The sequence below is a fragment of the Bombus flavifrons genome, chromosome 9 (assembly GCF_040668555.2).
Source record: "Bombus flavifrons isolate JBK064 chromosome 9, iyBomFlav1_principal, whole genome shotgun sequence".
NCBI classification, from domain to species: Eukaryota; Metazoa; Arthropoda; class Insecta; order Hymenoptera; family Apidae; genus Bombus; species Bombus flavifrons.
This window is the reverse complement of record NC_138450.1, coordinates 7,837,635-7,857,570: the sequence shown is the minus strand read 5'-3', so window position 1 is coordinate 7,857,570 and position 19,936 is coordinate 7,837,635. Positions and strand designations below refer to the sequence as shown.

General features: G+C 35.0%; 1 protein-coding gene and 1 long non-coding RNA gene across 2 annotated transcripts in view; both read right to left on the bottom strand.

Moving 5' to 3' along the window:
* Positions 1-18,501, bottom strand: part of LOC138183582 (uncharacterized) — a 207,550-nt gene extending 189,049 nt beyond the window's left edge. The window contains exon 1 of the long non-coding RNA XR_011174083.1: positions 18,460-18,501. This is a non-coding gene — a long non-coding RNA (uncharacterized LOC138183582). The remainder of the gene's footprint in view (positions 1-18,459) is intronic.
* qin (tudor domain-containing protein qin) overlaps positions 1-19,936 on the bottom strand; it is a 316,271-nt gene that overhangs the window by 225,296 nt on the left and 71,039 nt on the right. The window lies entirely within an intron of this gene.

Sequence of the window (19,936 nt, the reverse complement as noted above, 5' to 3'; positions counted from 1 at the left end):
TATATCCAGGTATATTAATGAATATGTGAAAGTATAAGATTTACTTTTTATTAAAATAACCAAGCTTCTATTCTAACTGCATAAAACTCACATTTATTATTACTTGAGTAACTTTAAGAAACTCTAAATGTGGATCATTTATTAGGATTACGAATACGATATTATAATCTCTCTTGAGTGAACAGAATATATATGTAGGAACGTTATATTATTAGTTTGTAGGTAACAGTGCGATTTATACAATATCATTTGCACCCACACGAAATCGAATATAATACCCCGTTTCACGTATTCGTTACTCACTACTTCTACGACACAACAACACAACGATCTTCACACGACAACGATAAATTCAACTCTGACTTTTTCAACTCTCGTTACAATGTTTTCCATACTCAGTTTTTTCCTAAACATACCTTGGTAACGCTCACAACACTCTTTGACAACGTCAACATATCTTGACAACGCTAATAAACAATTACCCCTCACGCCACGTTCTTCTCTGATGTCACACTATCCCACATATATGCATTTAGATGGACAATGTTTTCTCTTAAAAAAGAAATAAATCTAAAATATAACGAAATTATGTATTTAATATACCATCTATTTTTCTGTATTTATATATTTTACTTTAATTTTCCAACTGTAAAATTCGATGTAAATCATCCAATCGTTACACAAATAATATTATAAAAGACGCACAAAATACTTATAACGATGTCAATCATTTAATGCGTTATAACCCTTACAATGACGAATAAATTGCAGTCTGATCGTTTTGCTTCAGTAAACACAAGATTTAATAATATTAACTAGACTGTTTCATACGTAAAAACTGTTCTCGCCGCGGAATAAAAAATTCACAAAAGCGACTTACTTTTAATTAAATCGACGATGCAACGTATAGACGTACAACGAATTAAATATACAATACATAAAAATAGAGAACCGAGTATAGAATTATTATATCGATGAAATATATGATACTTTGAAGAAAGTACGACTGATGAAAATTCTATCCTTCGAACGAATTTCATACAGACCGATCTAATAATCGCCTGGAGAAGACAAAGCTAGAATGTTTGCAAACCTCCGCTACAATAGTATTCTCCTAATCCGGAATATCGATGGGCAACACATGTTCATTCCCACGTGTTTTCTCTAAACGAATAAAATTATCGGCTTCGTATTAGCCATAGAAATTTCAACGGAAATATGCAGGGCTCGTGTTCCGCCGCTATGGGAAATACAACGAAACCGGGTAGAACGAAAACCGGAGGAACGCGGGCCGCGCATTCTTAACGAGTAAAATCCGCGACCGATCATCGGCGCGCGGATAATCAGATTATACTGACATCGGTGTGTAATAATACGAACGTACGGGAGTAATGAGCGCTAAACGAGAGGTGAAAGGGAGAAAGATACAAGTGAACAGGTGGGAAACGAATTCTCGATCAACTTTGAGCGTTCCATTAAACGGTATCCACCGACGTTATTAACCATCAATATTTGCGAAATAGTTGACGCGAAATTCGAGATTCAGCCTGCCCGCGCCCGCGTTCTCCAGGCCAGATTGATTCTCTTCCCCTCCCCTGTCGTTGATAATTTCGACGTCATTCAATCGAACGTGTTTCGGCGCATGGTTTCGCCAGAAAAATTATAAATACGTTCGTTGTTATTCGCGACTTGAGCGAACGACTGTTTCGTAATTCGTAAAGACTAGTATTTTGCGAGATACTTTGGTGAACACAAGTGTTAGGACGTCCAATGGATAGACTTGTAGAAAAACTGGCACGAATTTTATTTTATTTAACACCAGAACTGTGAAATCGATGGAAACGTTTGGTACAAGGATTTTTGATTCTACAATTATTAAAATTACTATCGTTATTAATTATTACAAACACGAAGGGTATTTTTGACGATATTAATATTCAGTTTTATTGGGATAGAAATATTGTTATACCATGGATATACAGGGTGGTTGGTAACTGGTGGTGCAAACGGAAAGGGGGTGATTCTCCGCAAAAAAAGAAGTAGAAAATATAGAATAAAAATTTTTTTTTTTTATCTTCTTTTCTTTTATTTTTTAAATTTTTCCATCGAGACAACGATCTACAGTGAGATCCGTTATAACGAGACGTGATAAAGTGCACGCGTACCGAGCGAAAATTCAAAGTCGATTTTCTCGGAAACAAAGCCTCAAACGAAAAATTTTTATTCTATATTTTCGACTTCTTTTTTCGCGTAGAATCACCCCCCTTTCCGCTTGTACCACCAGTTACCAACGACCCTGTATATGGAATACGTATATGTATTTGTGTTTACACGTTGTACGGCTTTAGTTCTAATGAATTACGTGTAACATATTTAAACACGCATTTAAAAGTGGATAGTTTCAGCGTTAACATTTTACATTATACCGCATACATGATCAGAGTGAAATAATAAACTGATAATAAAATAACTAGTATTACACTATGACTTGTGGATAATCTACGAAATAATTATTCGCCATTTGTACAGCAATTTTCCTTTATCCTGTTTTCATTAATTCTATGATGACTGAATACTTTGTAATCATATTATTATTCGAAATTACATTATTATCACAAGTGATTCTGAAAGTTATTATTCGCCTATAACTTTCCTTCGTGACAATTGACTAGAAAATTCTAATTGGATACTTTATGGATATGATGATTTATAAGTAATCTTCCAAGTCTAAGTGATCATTCGTTGCTAATCTAGCAATTTTCCTTTCCAGTGATTGATTGATAAATTGGCATTGAATAATTGTGTCTATTCACACTATTTAAGATACATTTCTACTATAATTCGTGAATGATTTTCAAGATTTAGCTTATATCCTATAATTTTTCTTCATAGTTGTTAATCGATATATTTAAATCGAGTTTTCATACGTTATATTCGGAATTCTTCATAATCGAATTTAGATTAATTTAGTTACGTTTCTTTTAGAATTTAGATTAAATCAATTAGATATTTCTCGATATTGTTTCTTAGTTACGAGTTAAATACTTTATATTTAATTCACGAATGTTATTTGTTACAAATACTTGAGATAAATTGTACGGTATTTAATACTGGCTGATTATGGTCCATTTAAAGGTACGTTTCTCGAATGTAGAACGAGAATGTTAAAATATCGGGAACGATGAACGAATTTCAACCTTCACCGACAATTTTTAGAGCAAACTTCACGATTTTCATTTTAATTAATTTGGTACCGTTCATTTGGCGTCGATACAGACGCAGACACAGATTTAATTAACTTTATATTTCGCCAAACATTTTATCCCGCATACCATCTACGGATGTGTTTTAAACACGATTTTCTTTAAAGTGGTAGAATTTTCCATTATTCGATTCATAACAAAAACGCGATTAAAAAACTCATAAAACCTTTTATAAAAAATCGCCTAAAAAGAAACAGAGGGAAGAAGACAACTATAATTGAAAAACAAACGAAACGAAATTATTACAAAGGAAAAAAAATAAGGTTGTTCATTGAATACACGTCTTTTCTATGGAACTTTGGAATTTTACTCCACCATGTCGCTTCAGCGTGTTGCTTTCACGTGAAGACACATCGGATCTCGACATCCTTTCACTTTCTCGGAGGAAGAAACGGTCGGTAGGATCCAGGAACCTAGGGAACCAGGTATGCGTTAAGTATCAATAATATCTGGATCAAATGGTAATCATTCGCGTGCTTCGATATGACGATTCACTGCGTATGTTGTCATCGAGGGAGAAAAGTATTAACACGAATTTCTTTTATCGGACGTACAGAATTTTCATATGTATAGTAATATAATAATTCGGCACAACGAGAATATTGTGTCAAAAAATTTTTTTAGATCTAAACAAACTATCAATTTACCTCAAGCAGATTAGATCTGACCATGAAAAATGTCTCCACCGCAAGTTTTATCTTTAACTCGTACAAAATGCAACGTCAAACATACACTATGGAATAGTATGTTAATGAAATTTTCCATAAAAGATCGTTTCTCAGATATTATGTAAATGTTCTGTATGAGTACCAAGGTTCTTTAATCATATTCCGCGTACACAATTTAGCTCCCCTTTCTTTCTCGTGTGTGTTTTTCGTACGTGTCGGTGAATGGGATTTTCGATTTATCGAACGGCGATTTTCCCAGAGATTTCATTGTCTCAATAAACCGCGTAAGATCGCAACATTATAATTTGGCAGCCTGTCCTGCTCGCGTAAATGCAGTAAGCGATGGAAAATGCAAATGTTACTATGAAAGCGAAGATATGAATCATATTATCTAGCCGTACAAACTGTACGATACTTAAAGAGTACAGCTAATTCTATTGAATTAATAAAAGTTTACAAAAGATAAAATTTCAACTTTCCTTCAAATACGAAAATATCAATTGTCAAACCTAACATCGTAGTTTGTATATACTTTTTCGCTTCTCTAAAGGAATGTAATTTAGAAAAACACACTGTACATGTTAGAGAATCACTATGATACAGGCTATAGCGAAGCTTAAGCTCATACATGTATATGTAAACTTTCATTGAAGTTTCTGAAATAAAAGAAGGAGGAAAATGTTCCCTGTAACAGGAACGATACATTCACCATCGATTTCTACGAGTATTAGACCAATTTCAGAAACCACTGTTACAAAATTCGACAAGAAAACTCTTCGATCAACCTGATACACAAGATAATTAAGTCCTTTTCAGATTTTTATCCACAAAATCGGTACTCTGATCGGTAGGAAGAAACGCGGAGGAGCCACGGAGCTGCGATGGCATTGCTTTCGCGACGAATCAGGACAATGATGTTAATTTATTCGCATGTACAATATACACGCGTCACGTTGTCGTCGGATACCGAGGCAACGGTGCACGTGCAGCAGCAGCTAAATGACTCTCATTCCTGTCGTGAGTAAGAAGCTCTGCATAAAGCATATTCAAACGAGAAGGACGATAATTCGAGCAGTCGCACCGCGGGTGTCGAACGAGACAGGCAAACGAGACGTCCAAGCTAACAAACAGGCTTCTTGAACGCGTGCTTTCTCTTTTCTAATCCGAACTTTTCAATAAAAGTATGTAGCAAACGGATGTTTTATTGACAGACATTGATTCAGTAAGAACAGTTCGAGCAATTGGATTTTACAAATAGAACATCGATCTTTTTTCGATTATTTAATAAAACCGTGTTGGGTATAGTTAACAATGTTTTTACATTTTTTTAAAAATGATAATAATTATGTATATTAACTATTAACCGGTACCACGAGAGAAAATTTGTCTAGAATCAAATTTAAATTGAAGACTATGTTCCAAAGTGTACTTTTATTTCTGTGGTATATTATTTCATTGGTTAAATTTTACTGAATTTTTGTGCTTTCTATTAACAAATGTGTGGTCTCAAGAAAATATCGTTTTCATTTTACTTCCAACCTTCCAATTTAAAAAAATTAATTGTGGTATTATTAGTTATTAAAGAGTCAGATTAACGCTAGGAAGACCGATCGAGTCTGTTCCTGTAACACAAATAATAATTTTTTACTTCTTAATAATGTCGTTTCTAAAGTTTAATCAAACGATCAGTTACAATTGCCTTATGTTCTAATATCACGTTTCAAATATGTCACTAACAGTCGGAAGATAAGAAAAGATATAAAACGGAGAGATCCATCCACCTCTTTTCAGCTCTAATTGAAGAAGACCATTCAAAGATCGTATCTTAGAAAGTTGTAATTCACAGAAAGAAGAATTCGACCTATTTCTTTTTCAATTTTGTACGAAGCTTAGAACACAAGTTAGAAAGTTATAATTCGTTGGTTATAGAGGTTCGAATTAACCAGGCCGAAATGAATCCGAAACGAAATAAACAACAAGTAAAGGTAACTTCCACTTACAATAAAACTTTGAAATACAAAAAAAAAAAAAAGAAAAACGAAAAACACAAAGATTGAAAAGCGAGTCGATCGATTTCTAATTAACCTGGACCATATTAGAAGGAACAACGATTTACTGGCTACGAGATCGTTTCAGTATTTAATCGAGAATCCTGAAACTTTGAAGTAATTGTCGCTTCAATCGCTATTCCGTGTTAATATATAACCAACAAGATTAATCTGTACGCTGTATGATGTTTTCTCAGTCTCTTTGTCTTGGATACAAATAAATTTTAACGTTGTTTTAGTTGCTTTACGATGATCTTCGTCATAACCAATTACAGCCAACGCAGCGTCATATTCACTGTACAAAAAGAATCAAGTAACACCAGTTTTCTAAAGAATTATCCAAGTTTCTTCACCGCGAAATATGTTTCTCCACCTTCGGAAGCCTTGAGCAAACGATTGAAACACGTGATACACTTTAGAAATTCCGAAGGAAGAGATATTTCAATACTTTAAAAGATCAAAACGTAGATACTTTGTGCTCGTTAAATTACGACTCGAGCTGTACGTAATTGCAAGCAGATGTTACTACGACAGTTCGTTCGAGTTTTAATGAAAGATAAGGAACCCTGAAATTTCTTTCTATAGTGGACACGGATACGTTTATGTGGAGCTCGAGTGAATGCTAAGTTTCGAATATGCAGAGTCAACGTGTGGAATTACGAACCGGTTTCTCGAAATTAAGGCATCGGATAATGTCCTCGAAATTGCATATCTGGTTGTCCTACATAGGCGGATAGCCTATGAATGAAACACGTGACTTTGACATTCGAATCACTATACTCAGCGATTTATAAAAATAATACGCTAAGTATCCTTCAGTGTGTTGTATGTACGAGCCAACGTCGATGGCAACACAACAATACATACAATTGTAGAGCCTAAAATACATTAATTTTATTTAGTAAATGTTCTTTCTGACAAAAAGTATCCTTTACTGTTACTGTGATATCTTCTACTTGGAGATTGTGGCATACGATATCTTCTACTTTGAGATTGTCCCGTGTGATATTTTCTATTTTGAGATCGTGCCACGTCTACCTCCAACCAACATCCGTAATTATCATTATTTATGAAATATCTATGTAACAATTTTTACAATCTTCGCAACACCTGTCGTCAGCAAAAAGTATCCGATGATTATGAAAAAGACCTAGTCAGACAGGAATGACAGTACGAAATTTAGTCTTTCCAGTACCGTGTCAAAGGAACACCACGATGAATAAGAAATGTCTCTGTGTTCCGACTTCCTGGTGCGCCAGTGGAAACGTCCCGATACGATTTCTCGGTTAACGGTACACGTTAGTGGTATCCGATCGCTCGCGGGATTTCCCGTGAAGAAAGAAACCTGAACGGGCTTCGTGCGCTGCGAAAATTGGTCAAGTCGCTGCAATTTCGCCATCTTCATGGGGTTTCGTGCTACATTTCTCCAAGCTTCTACGTTTTTTCCTTCCATTCTTTTTTCTCTTCTTTTGGAACGAACGCTTCGTAGGAAAACGTATTGTCGAGAAAGTAGAATGAGAAGGCAGTGTAGTGTTCATTAATATTACTTTAATAGTCAACGACACGCTATCAATGTATCAGTGAATGACGGAGACTTAATAATAGTTTTCGAGGTGAAACATTCTAATCGATTATAGCTGTTACTTTCGTCTGTAAAGCGAAAGGCATCAATTGATTTGCCCGGTTAGATGAATCTGAATTAAACAATTTAAATAAACAAAATCAACATTACAAACGAAACGTTACGTTCGCCCTTAACATTGCCTCTTAATTACAACCAGATAGCTGTTCATTTTCACCTAAAATATGTAACAAGAAAAAGAACTACGTTATTCTCACACTTGCTTAATCGGTAGAACCTATTTCTGGAATAATCAGATAATGCTAATCACTTCATCGCGTTCCATAAGCGGCGAATAAAATCGCCAATGAGAATTGCTGTTAGTTCACCTGTTGGAAACTCGCCCATCCGCCGGTTAATAAGAGATTGGGCTACTTTCACCGTTCTTTGGATTCCAATTATATCGTTTTCAAGGACGGAACACGAACGAATCCGAGGGAGCCGAATTCCACGACTTTCTACGGAAATCAGCTCGATTCGGCTGAAACTCTCTCAACGACTGGATATATTCCAGTAAGCTGACTCCTCCAGCCTTTGGGACATTGTCCCGTTGTCGAATCGAACAATGGATCCCTGCTTTCGAAAGGCGAAAACACTCTCCCATGACCGGGTTCAATAGGGATCATAAGTGCAACAATGAAATTGCTTGGAACACACGAAACTCGTTACGTCTTTGGCCACCTATATCGCGAGACCTTATTACATTTGTTACGTAAAACTGGTCATAGGATATGGAAGAAGTTTGACGCATAGTGGGTGGACAAATTATTTCCACGTACTGTTGTTTTTTAACGAAGCCTTTTTTAATCAAATTCCACGTTTCATTTTTACAATAAATATTAAATGTCTGTGTAGTCAGAAAATAATATGAAACTTTATGTATTTCGTATATTTAATTAACTGTTATATAAATGCTATAGTACATACAACGGTGTGTATTATGCTTAATGTAGCAACTGTAGATTGGTATCGCAAGGATAATAGGATGAACTATGACTACGTTGATTTCATTGTGTTTCGAATTATGCGACTGCCTAAGTAGCTATCGCGATATTAGCATCGATAATTCGCCAATTACTCGACCCCTCATTTTTCTATTTTGTTTTCTTACGTTGAAAGCCGTGTCACGTTGCACAACAGAAATGATTCCATCAATATTTACATCAATATGCATATTGCATCGAGTTTGCAATTCTCCCGATTCGTTTAAACGTCCAGCCTTTCAAGTTCTTGATTACTACTCTATGAAAGCAAACACTGTTTATAATTCAGTCGAGTAAATGTAATAATCGCGGAAAATTGCTCGATAAACAATGTCAGTCAACAAGGAGTACAGTAATATTTCCGATAACAGCGTATTAATCAGCGAACTTAATGTTAAGAACGACTGTTCGTACGAGGAGAAAGAAATCTAACAGAGAAGTAAATTACGAATTGATTTTCCACGATAAAAATCATCAAACAAAAAAGAATAGAAAAAATTATACATTATAATTACGCAATCATATTTTAATTTCACTTGATCGACATTATTCTAAATATTGCTCGTTGGAAAGGAACAAACTATAATTATAGTAAAGAATGGTGACAATGTATTTTTAATAAAAACCAAAGTTAATGTCTCACACTAGAAACATTTTTGAAGGCTATTGTTCCTCGAAACATAAATTTTCCAGGTTATATTTTGTATTTTGCTTTGTATTATAAAGCAATTTGAAAATTTCTCGATTAATTATTTATTCGTCAATCAACTATCCTTAATAAGGTGATTGGAAAGCGACTAATTAAAAATACTTCGCTGTTGAGTTATTTTCTAGGAAATATTACCATCCAATCCAGCTTTTCGTAATATGAAACATTCTATTTCCTACAGTTTATCCTATATTCACCAATAGACATTTCAACGTTATTCGACCTTTAAAAATCACACAATTTCGTATTTCAATTAAAAAGATCCATTTAAATCACCTTAAACTTCCTACAATAATCGCTAATTAAATTTAGATACAAAATCGAGCACGTAATCTCGTCTTCCAACGTAGAACGATAAAAATACTAAAGAAACTTTTCGCTCATTATATTACGTGTTTTAAAGAGATCAAATTCACCGATCTCAACCTTTAAATTGCACAAAATAAACAGAAGATTTGATACCATTCGTCAAAGACGAAATATCGATACTTCAGCAAGATGAAAGGATCCGAAGTATTTCGCGAATTCGAGTCGTTGGTGGAGCAGTAATTTACTTTACACCGATTCTTTTCGGCATGAAAATTCATTATGCTATTAGTCGGTAATCGGCTTTCGGAATGCTCGGTTTTGATCCGATTATGTCGCGATTATACGGTTTTACCATTCTTTTTTCCCCCCCGCTCTTTATATTTTCCACCCTTTTCTCCTGTATCTCTTTCTTTTTTAACTCCCACCACGAGGGAAAGATAAAACTTTATTGGAGCGAGAGAAAAACTAGCCGTGAACCGGCCATTTTCTTCGCGTTATCAATATTATAACAGTGTTTTCCAGTGTTACCCCTCGATTGAATGAATATTCCAAGCTTCGCGGGAATATGGTCGTTATAATACTCGTTCTACCGCGCGTTTCATAAAGGTGTGATACTCGGTGGGAAAATAAATGGGAAACCCAGAGTGGACGTATGATTTTGCTTCGTTTTCAAGGGAATTTCCGGTATACGCGCGATTGGCGAGCGTGCGCACATACACACATGCACAATTTGGCCACGCATACGATTTCACATAGATAGGACATTAAAAGCATGAACGATGTATTTTATTAAAATTTTGATTCTTTATAACTAATACTTGATCGCGGAATTTCTCTACAATTACATAACTAGTACTGTATGACTATGCAAAACAACTTTATGGAAAAGGACATTCATGATTTCCGGAATAATCTTCCCATCGAAATGAATTCGTTTTAACGATACAGGAATTTTGTTTGCTGTAAATATGTCTTCTATGTTTAGTAACATATTCATACTACTAACGATAACACGGAAACCTACGTAATATATTTTAAAGAGTCATTATATATCATTTATTTGTTAAACATTATGTATCAAACATTATGGGGGTAATACTCACTATTTGTTTCTCTAGAATCCACATAATTTAGCTTCACCCTCTCATTCGTAATAGAGATTCATACATTCATTTGGAAAAAACGGAACTGCACACATCATATCACTAGTCACCATCATTTACATCCAGCTGTTACTAATTTTGCGTAATTTGTTCTGACAGCATTTCACTTTTTATTATATACATCTATTAATTTATTAATTTGTATTACGAATCTCTTATATCAATTAATCTACATTTTTCAATGCATTTATCCCACCGATTACTAAGCAATATCAGCGCCAATAATTTCTAGAAATATTTATTATAATTTTCCTAATACCAACAAGGCCTATTATAAATACGAAGCTACTTTTACGCATTTTATTTTCGAAATTATATCTATCTAACTTTTTCCAAATTTGCGTCTTTCACTATCCGTATTGTTACATCATTATACCATTCTTACATTATTATGATTATATTCATCATGAGAAGAAAAATGTTCGTCTCCAAGTTCTACGTATAAACAATTTTCCTTGGACGCAACGAAATGAATTTATCATTATCATCGTAAATGGGTACAACCATAGATCATTGTAGACAATGGCGAATTAAAGATTCTAGGGAATATTAATCGTTAGACGAAAATGATGGATGATTCAATTAATCTTGGAGTGCAGGATCACGCAATTCGTTCAAACGCAAGCATATACGTCTTCATGATCTTTCTCTTAACAGAAAAATCCACGGGCTAATGAATGAACAAGTGGTGTTCCACAGCGAGCCTGGCATTCTTCTTTAATCGTTCTAGTTCGTTTCATTAGCGCGTACAACGCAATGCATCATTCTAGGAGAGCACAAAGCCCCGGGGCCAACACGCGCTCGCAATTTCTTACGTCAAGCAGGCTTTGTTAGATCCCAGACTTCTCACGTGTAATCCAGACCTCTGGCTCGAATTGCGTAAAAACGTAATCCCTGGTCGTTGCGCTACATTTCCCTCCCCTGGATTTTCTGCGAAGAGAAATAAAGCAAAACGTCGGAATCGCGAATAAAAGATTTGACTTCTTAAAGGACGAATTTATAGATTATAGTTTGACGTATAAAATCAAATTTCTGTACTCGTGTAATAAATGTTAGGTAGATAGGTTTCCGCTATTTACGCATTCAACGTTAAATTGACCAATGAACTTCGCGAATTTTTATTAATTATTATTGATATTGATCGACGTGTAAATTAAAACAAATTAATTTGTTAGAACGAGATGGACGATAAACAAGCTTCTACTCGTATGTGTAACGAAGTACACTGTGTATCAGAATTTAGGTTCACGTTAAAGAGTTATATTACGCGTTTTTGTAATAATTGGAAAGACTCGAATAGTTTTGTAAAATCTGTCTGGTTGGTGCTAGCTTGTCTTATCGGTAATTTCTGTCGCTTAAACATCTTTCAAAAGACTGAAAAGCTTCCCTCTCTACGAAATAAAGAGCAGGATCGATCATTTTTATTCGAAAATTTCTATCTTTTCTGTGTTCTTAGAATTCTACGAACATTCTGTTCCAAGCTGAACACAATTTTTCTCAATTTTCCTTCCTTTCGTCACTGTTATTTTTGTAGATTACAATCAAAGATTCTTCCAACAAACAATCCTATTTTTCCAGTCGAACCCCCTAACAAGGACGCGATAATTTTACTAAAAGTTTTTGGGTATTTCCAGATGTGCGTATCTGTGTGGGGTGGAAACTAAAAAGGTTGATAATTAACAGTCGTTCGGGAACGCGAAGTATCTGCGAAATTCCGCGACGAAGATCCGTCGTTCCAACGTTGCGATTTGCGCGCGCCAACTTGTTTCATGAGAAAAGTTTGAAATTCTATGTGGCAGTCTTCAGTAATTTGTCTTCACTCGCTGAATACTTAATAATATATCCTCGTGTCTGCAATTCGAGAGACTTTGATTTCGGGGATGTGCAAAGAGCTCCGCGGGCGGAAAGAGTTTTCCAGACAAGAAGCACCCTCGACTTGTTCTCGAGGATGGATTAACGTCTACGTTCGAATAACCTTGCTGGCAGCAACGTCACAGGACAAGAACATCGTCGCGTGTCTCGTTATAAGCGAATATCTCGCGAAAGGACGCGCGAAATGGAAATTAGGAGAGAAACGTAGTAGAATCTCTATCGCACGAATTGATCATGACACACGCTGCACGGATAATCGAATTGTTCAAATTCATATTTTTATCAAAATGATAAAACAAGTGCAAACTAAACGGAGCCTCGTTTCACCTGCTAGATGCTATGACGCGCTCTTTCCTTCGGATATTCTGCGTATATTTCCTCGTGTTACGCGTATTTAGCGCATTTTTCCATCTCGAGATTTTCCAAAAATGCATAAACATCCACAGCCTGCCTATCGTTAAATTAATATCGAGTTGATCCACAAGTTTGTGCGGCTTGTTCAACGCGACAAGTTCTGCCTCTTTTCTCAAATGTTTACTACAAATTCGTCTACACCGTGTATTGTCCAGGTTCGAGTAGTTTTTGGATTCCTCGCTCGAAGAACTCCGCAGTTTTTCAAGCAAACGAATCTGCCAGCCATTTTCGCAATTCCACGTCGTCGTGGAAGAAAACATCAGTTAGACCATGTTGGAGGGAACGAAAATCTTGATAATCCGTTGGGATGAGATTCGACGAGCAGGTAGAGAACTTCTCATCCACAATTTTGAAGAGCGTTTTTATCAAATTTGCGAACGGGTGGGAAATGACATTTTTGTTAACCTCCATATTTCTCGAACAATTAATCGTTTTATTATCGACAGAGAACGGAAGAATACACGACCGCATAAAAAAAGGAAAGAGGAGCTATCGAATGACATAAGTATAAGACATAGATGATAGGCAATTGTTACGAGATAATATTCAATATAAAGTGAAAATCGCGCGAGTTTATGGACCAACCTGTTAAAGAGAAATTCGCAAAATTTCTACACACCTATTCCCAATTCTAATCTAACTGTACGGTATAGCATCGTTATTACAGTCATCGTCTCAATTCCCATAAATCAAATCTGTTGAAAAACCGATCTCCAAATAACTTTCCTAAACGAAACCTTAGACGAAGCAAGTCGAATTCCTCAAGGTATCGTCTGACCTACGTTCGTGCCACGTTCCAGCAAGGACGAGAACACACTACGTCGACGATTTCGCATCGACTTGCAACGAAGAACGGAAATTAGTGGGAAAATGGGGGCCGAGCGACCGGGGAAAAAGCTTTTTTCGCTCGGTCGTCGTGCAACAGTTTTTCGCGCGGGACAATTACTGGCCACGGCCGCTGATGTGTTCGTTATCGTCGCTATTTTTTCACCAGGAATATCCCGGATGAAACACGAGCGTGAAAATTTCCATTCGTAATGAAAGCACAAAAAAATACGAGCCGAGGAGCCGGGAATGGAGCGAGGCTGGTCGACAGCGAATCGTTGCTCCACGACTATTTATGTTTCGTTGTATAGATTATTTATTTGACGTCGATATTGTGAATTATACAAATGCTACGACCAGGCTATTCCCACGGAAATCTACGACACTGTCAAGTTTTCTATGGTTGTGTACACATAGCCGTATACGCGCCGTATGATGTTCAGCGGATTGACGATTCACCCCCAAAAACTATGTCAAATGAATTATCGAATAATTAACTTTAATCGTTACGCAGCTGCAGGAGATATCGAGATGGTACGCGCGTTATTGCGGCTACTTTTTGTACTTTTATTCGTCCATCGAGCTATGCAGTATGTTTTTGTAGCCTGTTTTGGCCTTAATGAAATAGTACCGCTTGCGATGGTATTTATTTTCCTATGTTCGAGTAAATTAACCTCCTTTTACATTAAAACTACTAGAATGCTCGAAATGATCATCCCGTAATTTTGTATAGAACTTTTTGTAGCCACACGGTGGTACTGTTTTACGGATTTAAATAACTTTTTGTAAAATGTGCGGATACAAGTTTGTTTTTTTCCTTCATTGAATTCTTTTTCGTGCAAACAAAACAATTTTTGCCCATGTTTGTCTTTTTCCTGGAAAGAATATTTCGATGTTTTTCATTTCTCTCCCACGCACTTCGAATCCTTTCTAACCAAATATCCTTCATATCGCGTAATTATAATTCACGAATATAAATATAAATATAATTTCTATAAATTCCTGTACAATCCTCAAGAACCTTGAACGATGAACTTTCAACATCGCGATACTTGGTTCGCACGTGGTAGCATCACAAAATGAACAAATCTCAGTAAATCTTCAATTTACTACACGCGTCACTGGAAAATCCGCCGGTCTACGAATAATTATCGACTCATATAGATAAGTAGAGCGATAATTTATGCATTTTCGTTTGTCATGTTCATCGGGCGCGCGTTAAATTCGACCGTTGAATTAATTGGAGTAAGGGAGAAATAAAATTTGCAGCAACACACGATCAGCCGAATTCGAGCAGCAGGAAAGCTGTATGCAAAATGCAAATAGACTCGCAGTGGTTAATCTGCTTAAAACAAGATCCGGCAAGCGGTTCGTCTCGCGCGAAAGTACATGGAAACGCGTACGCCAAAGAAAACGCAACGTGTTCATATATCACGTAACACCTAATTACACGCGATGCTTTACGATGTTAATCGCTATTGATTGCGAACATATATAATGTTCACTTCGTAATTCCCATCGGCTGCATTACGAATTTCCTGATTGAACATTGTGAAATTATTTGTCAGAAATTATTTTCTATAAGAAAATATTGATTGCAAGTGTAACGATGATTAATATTTTACATTGGTTCGAATCTTCGTGCACCCAGATTCATCGATATCAGGCATTTCGGAATTATTTATAGAAATCTATAAAACTCATTAATGCTAGAAATGTTTTGTTTGACTTTATTAAGTTTAGACTCGTTGTACCTAGCAAACAGTCATCAAGCAATTTTCTACATAGAGAATAGTTTGCTATTATTTCAAATACAAAGAGGCACTTATTTAATTTGTATTTGAGACATTGTATTTAATTCATTGAAAGAGTTAACATTTGCCACATTGATAACAGAGTATTTTGTGCTGATTGATCCCGTAGTGTTGGAACAACAAAGTGACGATTAAACCGCGTAAGTATTAAAGTTTTTAGAAACGAATTTCCATAAGAATGCATAGAAAGTACGTATGTAACGTTTTGCGGTAGCGAAGTCAGCTCTACATGAAAATTATTCGTCGGCGTATAGCGCTGTACGTACACCTGATATTATTCTGAATAAAACGAATGATAAAATAAAAGTGCACATCATTTTGAGGAAAATAAACCAGGTCCTAATGGCTAAGTAAAAAAGCAACAAAAAGAGAGAAAAAAAGAACTTAATTAAAAAAGATACAAAACAATAATCCCGTCGCCGCGTCGAATTATACGAATAGTATTTTCTTCCGCGGTTGGATTCGTTAATTTAACACGTAATATAATATTGAGGTAACGCACGATGTTAACAAACGAACGGGCCACTCGAGTGTCTTGCACGCTTTTTTTTCCATTTCGCCATCTTTATTTCTCGTCGGCGTTGATTCGCTCGCTTTTTGAACTGCGTTTTGCTAGAAACGTCACGCTTTTCGAAAGCAGAACTACTAGCATAATTACGACTAATTACACCCTTTTAATTAGACCGGTTATACCCTTTTCTTCACCGTGTCTTCTTTCTTTATTCTTAGGCACTCGCTTCTGCTTCCTCGCTTATTTATTTATCTGTACACTAGCGCGGTTCAAAGAGCAACGAAACTTCCCTAAAGGTCTATGGCTTAATATTTTATTTCTTAACACTACTTTTACCTTTTATTTTTTTCTGGGCGTCTTTTTTTTTCTTTCCCTTTTGTCGGTAACTTCGTTTAATTTTTTGAGAAGAGACTGAATTTGATAGTTGGTTATTTTTACATTGTGCCAGAGATCAAGTTATGTTACAAATACTATAAATGATTTATAGATTCATCTTTCTAAACTTTCGTTGTCTTTTCGGTGATTTTTCAATGTTTTTTATCGTTAGATTATTGTCTGTTCTGAAACTAAATTTAATTAGATCGTTAATCGATGAGTTCCGTTCTGATGGAAACAAAGGTTTAAAGATTCTGAATATGTGGCTTTCCTCTTCTTTTCTAAAATGTATTTCTTTCGATTATTTTCCATGTTTTCTTCAAATTAGTTTTATCGCTCTGAAAATAAAAAGCTACTCTTGCATATCACTTCAAGATTTCATATTTTTCCTACAAAATCAATGTATTTGTATAATGAACATTATGAAATTGTAAGAAGAATATTTGTATTAGAGATAATTAGAAATGTGACTGTTATTATTTTAATATCTACTTCAATATCTCTACTGTATCGTAGTATTTTAGTAATATCATATTTCAATATATGACATACAGTTATTTTTATACGTGAAATTCAGCTACATATATAGATACGAAAATTTATTAACTCTCGGCCTGGGAATTTGTGTTTTTCGTATACTATCTTTCAAATACACGTTCGATAAATTAACAGTGAATTTTTCTTGCAGATAACATTAATAACCATTGCGCTAGATAAATTTTAAATATTCGTTTCCGCTAATTTGGAAAAAGCAAATAAATCTTTCGCGTCCGAAAGGTGGACGATTAAATTTCTCTGAAAAAAACATCGCGTATCCCACGTGAAGATTGAAATGCTACAACGAATCGATTATGCGATGTAACGTTAGAAAGCTAATCAGACAGTATGTTTTTCTTTTTTTTGATAACGTTATCACGTTCCAGTGCGATTTCCATTGTCCAAATTGTACAATTTCGTAGTTTAAACGACGAAGTATACCAATTGTCTATCTAATTTTTGACCAGAATCTAGTTTTCTGCCTTCTCTAGTCGAACCGATGATTATGAAAGTGGCTTGAGTCATGTGTTTTTCGTTTCACTATATTTAATGTTTTGCGTTTGACGCGTAAACTGAATTCTATTTAACAACGCAACGATCAACTCGATCGAAACGATTCAATTTCTACTGCTTTGCATAGATGGTTTCACATTATTATAAAGTAAATGGATATCACGGAAAGCAAATTAAGTGATAAGTATGAAAATAAATACGATACGTCTAAGATAAGTATGAAAATAAATACGATACGTCTAAGGTAAGTATGAAAATAAGTTACTCTCTTATAGATTCTTGACTTTGATAATCATCGATGCAACTGCGAACATTTGAATCCAACTCCTATGCAATTCTTTATACGCATTTTATTTTCTCGAATTAAGTTTAACGCGAAAACACGAAAGAAGATGCACGATTCCACGCAATATAACTCTACGCAGCGACAGGATAGTTGCTATGTCAATCTTTTTGCCTAATTTTGTCATCTTCTGATTATTTCTTCTTTTTTCTCTTTTTTTGCTTCACTGTTTTCCTTTAGGGCGGAATATCACGGATTAGTTTTGACGCGAAAAACTTGGATGGAAAGTGGTCGAGTCACTTTCGAATCGAGTAAGTACCGAAAAAAAGAAAAAGCAGAACGCATAAGTCGCGGCTCGCTTCTAATCGTTTACCGGTCGCTCTTATGGGAAGTTGATCCTATTTAAGCAAAAGATAATGTGGGAATAGGTAATTAATATTCTGGGGAATTTTACGTAAAATGCATGTGACGTAAAGTATATACGATGCAGTTTGTAATTATTGGAAAGTTACTATTACTAATGAATGGTAATATAATTTTAAATTACTCACAATTGATGATTTAGCACACTCTGATATTTCGTACATACCTGAAACATAAATATACAGACCGTGAACATACATATTAATATTCATATAGATAATTTATTAATACTGTGTTTATATATTATTTAAAAATATGCGTATTCGATGAAAGATCGAAAGTACCGAGATACAAGAAAATTCCAGTCTTTAAAAATAACTAGAATAGACACTAGAATAATAGAAACTAGAAGAAACAGTTATAGTGAAAAATATGATTTTTCAAGTGCGATGGAGTATTAAATGATTATGATTAAAATCACAGAAGAATGAGAGCTTTACACGGTAAACTTTAAAAAGTGTAGAAACAACGTGAAAATGTGAGATGGTAAAATCAACTGACGTGGAATTTTGAACAATTATAACGAAATTGAGCTTGAACAATAAGAGAAAGTCTTATACAGTGATCAATCATATACACGCGTTACATTACATTGAGCGCAATTCCAATGAATATTTTTAATATTCGATCGGACAGAATTTTTCTACTTGTTCGGTACGTGAATGGAAATTCGAACCACCTATACTTATGCAACGTTCGAAAGTTATTACTGGCAGAAAAATTACGTCACGAAAAAGAAGCAACAAAGGAACTGCATCGGCAGGGTTTCAACGAAGGAACGCTATGCCAACACCAGTATGAATATACAATTTTCACACTTGTAAGATATCCTGCGAATTCTGCCGGTGAGTTGTAGACATCTTACGATATCCGAGTGCTTCAACAAGTTTTAACGAACTTTTCGTCATTGCCATTTTCAATGAATAAAGCGTTAGGTTAAGAAAATTGGAAACTTTCAAGTTTACCATAGAGAACGTTTGCACAACGTTTAAAATTTTTCCATAAAAATCGAAGTGTTTCCTATTTAAAAGTTAGAATTTATGCGATTCTTTCAATAACTGTTTCATCAAGTTTGCATACCCTTTGTGATACACAATTCAACGATGAAGTAAATATTTTGTACTATTTTTAAAGTGCGATTAATTTATCAGATTTGTATGGTATTTAAATTTCAAATAACGTTTAAGAGACTCTAAACTATCTCACGATAATTAGAAACGGTAAATTAATCGTAAAGACTGCAACAAAAATTGCTATCTGAATATCCAATATCTTATCCTGTCAGCAACTTTCATACTTTCTTATCTGCTATGAAGATAACATCCTGTTACTATTACTTTATACATGTACTTTGTATACATTTTAATCCTACCACTATTAAAACACAAAGAAACAACAATGCTTTTTTCGTTTTTTAATTATATCCTTGAATTCACGAAGAGGACTGAGATTTTTTCCAGGAACAGAACTTTGTTTCTAAACATGTTCGTTAAACTTTAATAATTATGCTCTCTGCCAATTACTATAAACATACTATATAAGGAGTAAAAATATAATGTTAATAAACACAGCCTTGTTTAATATATTTCTCCGTTCTGTGCAAAG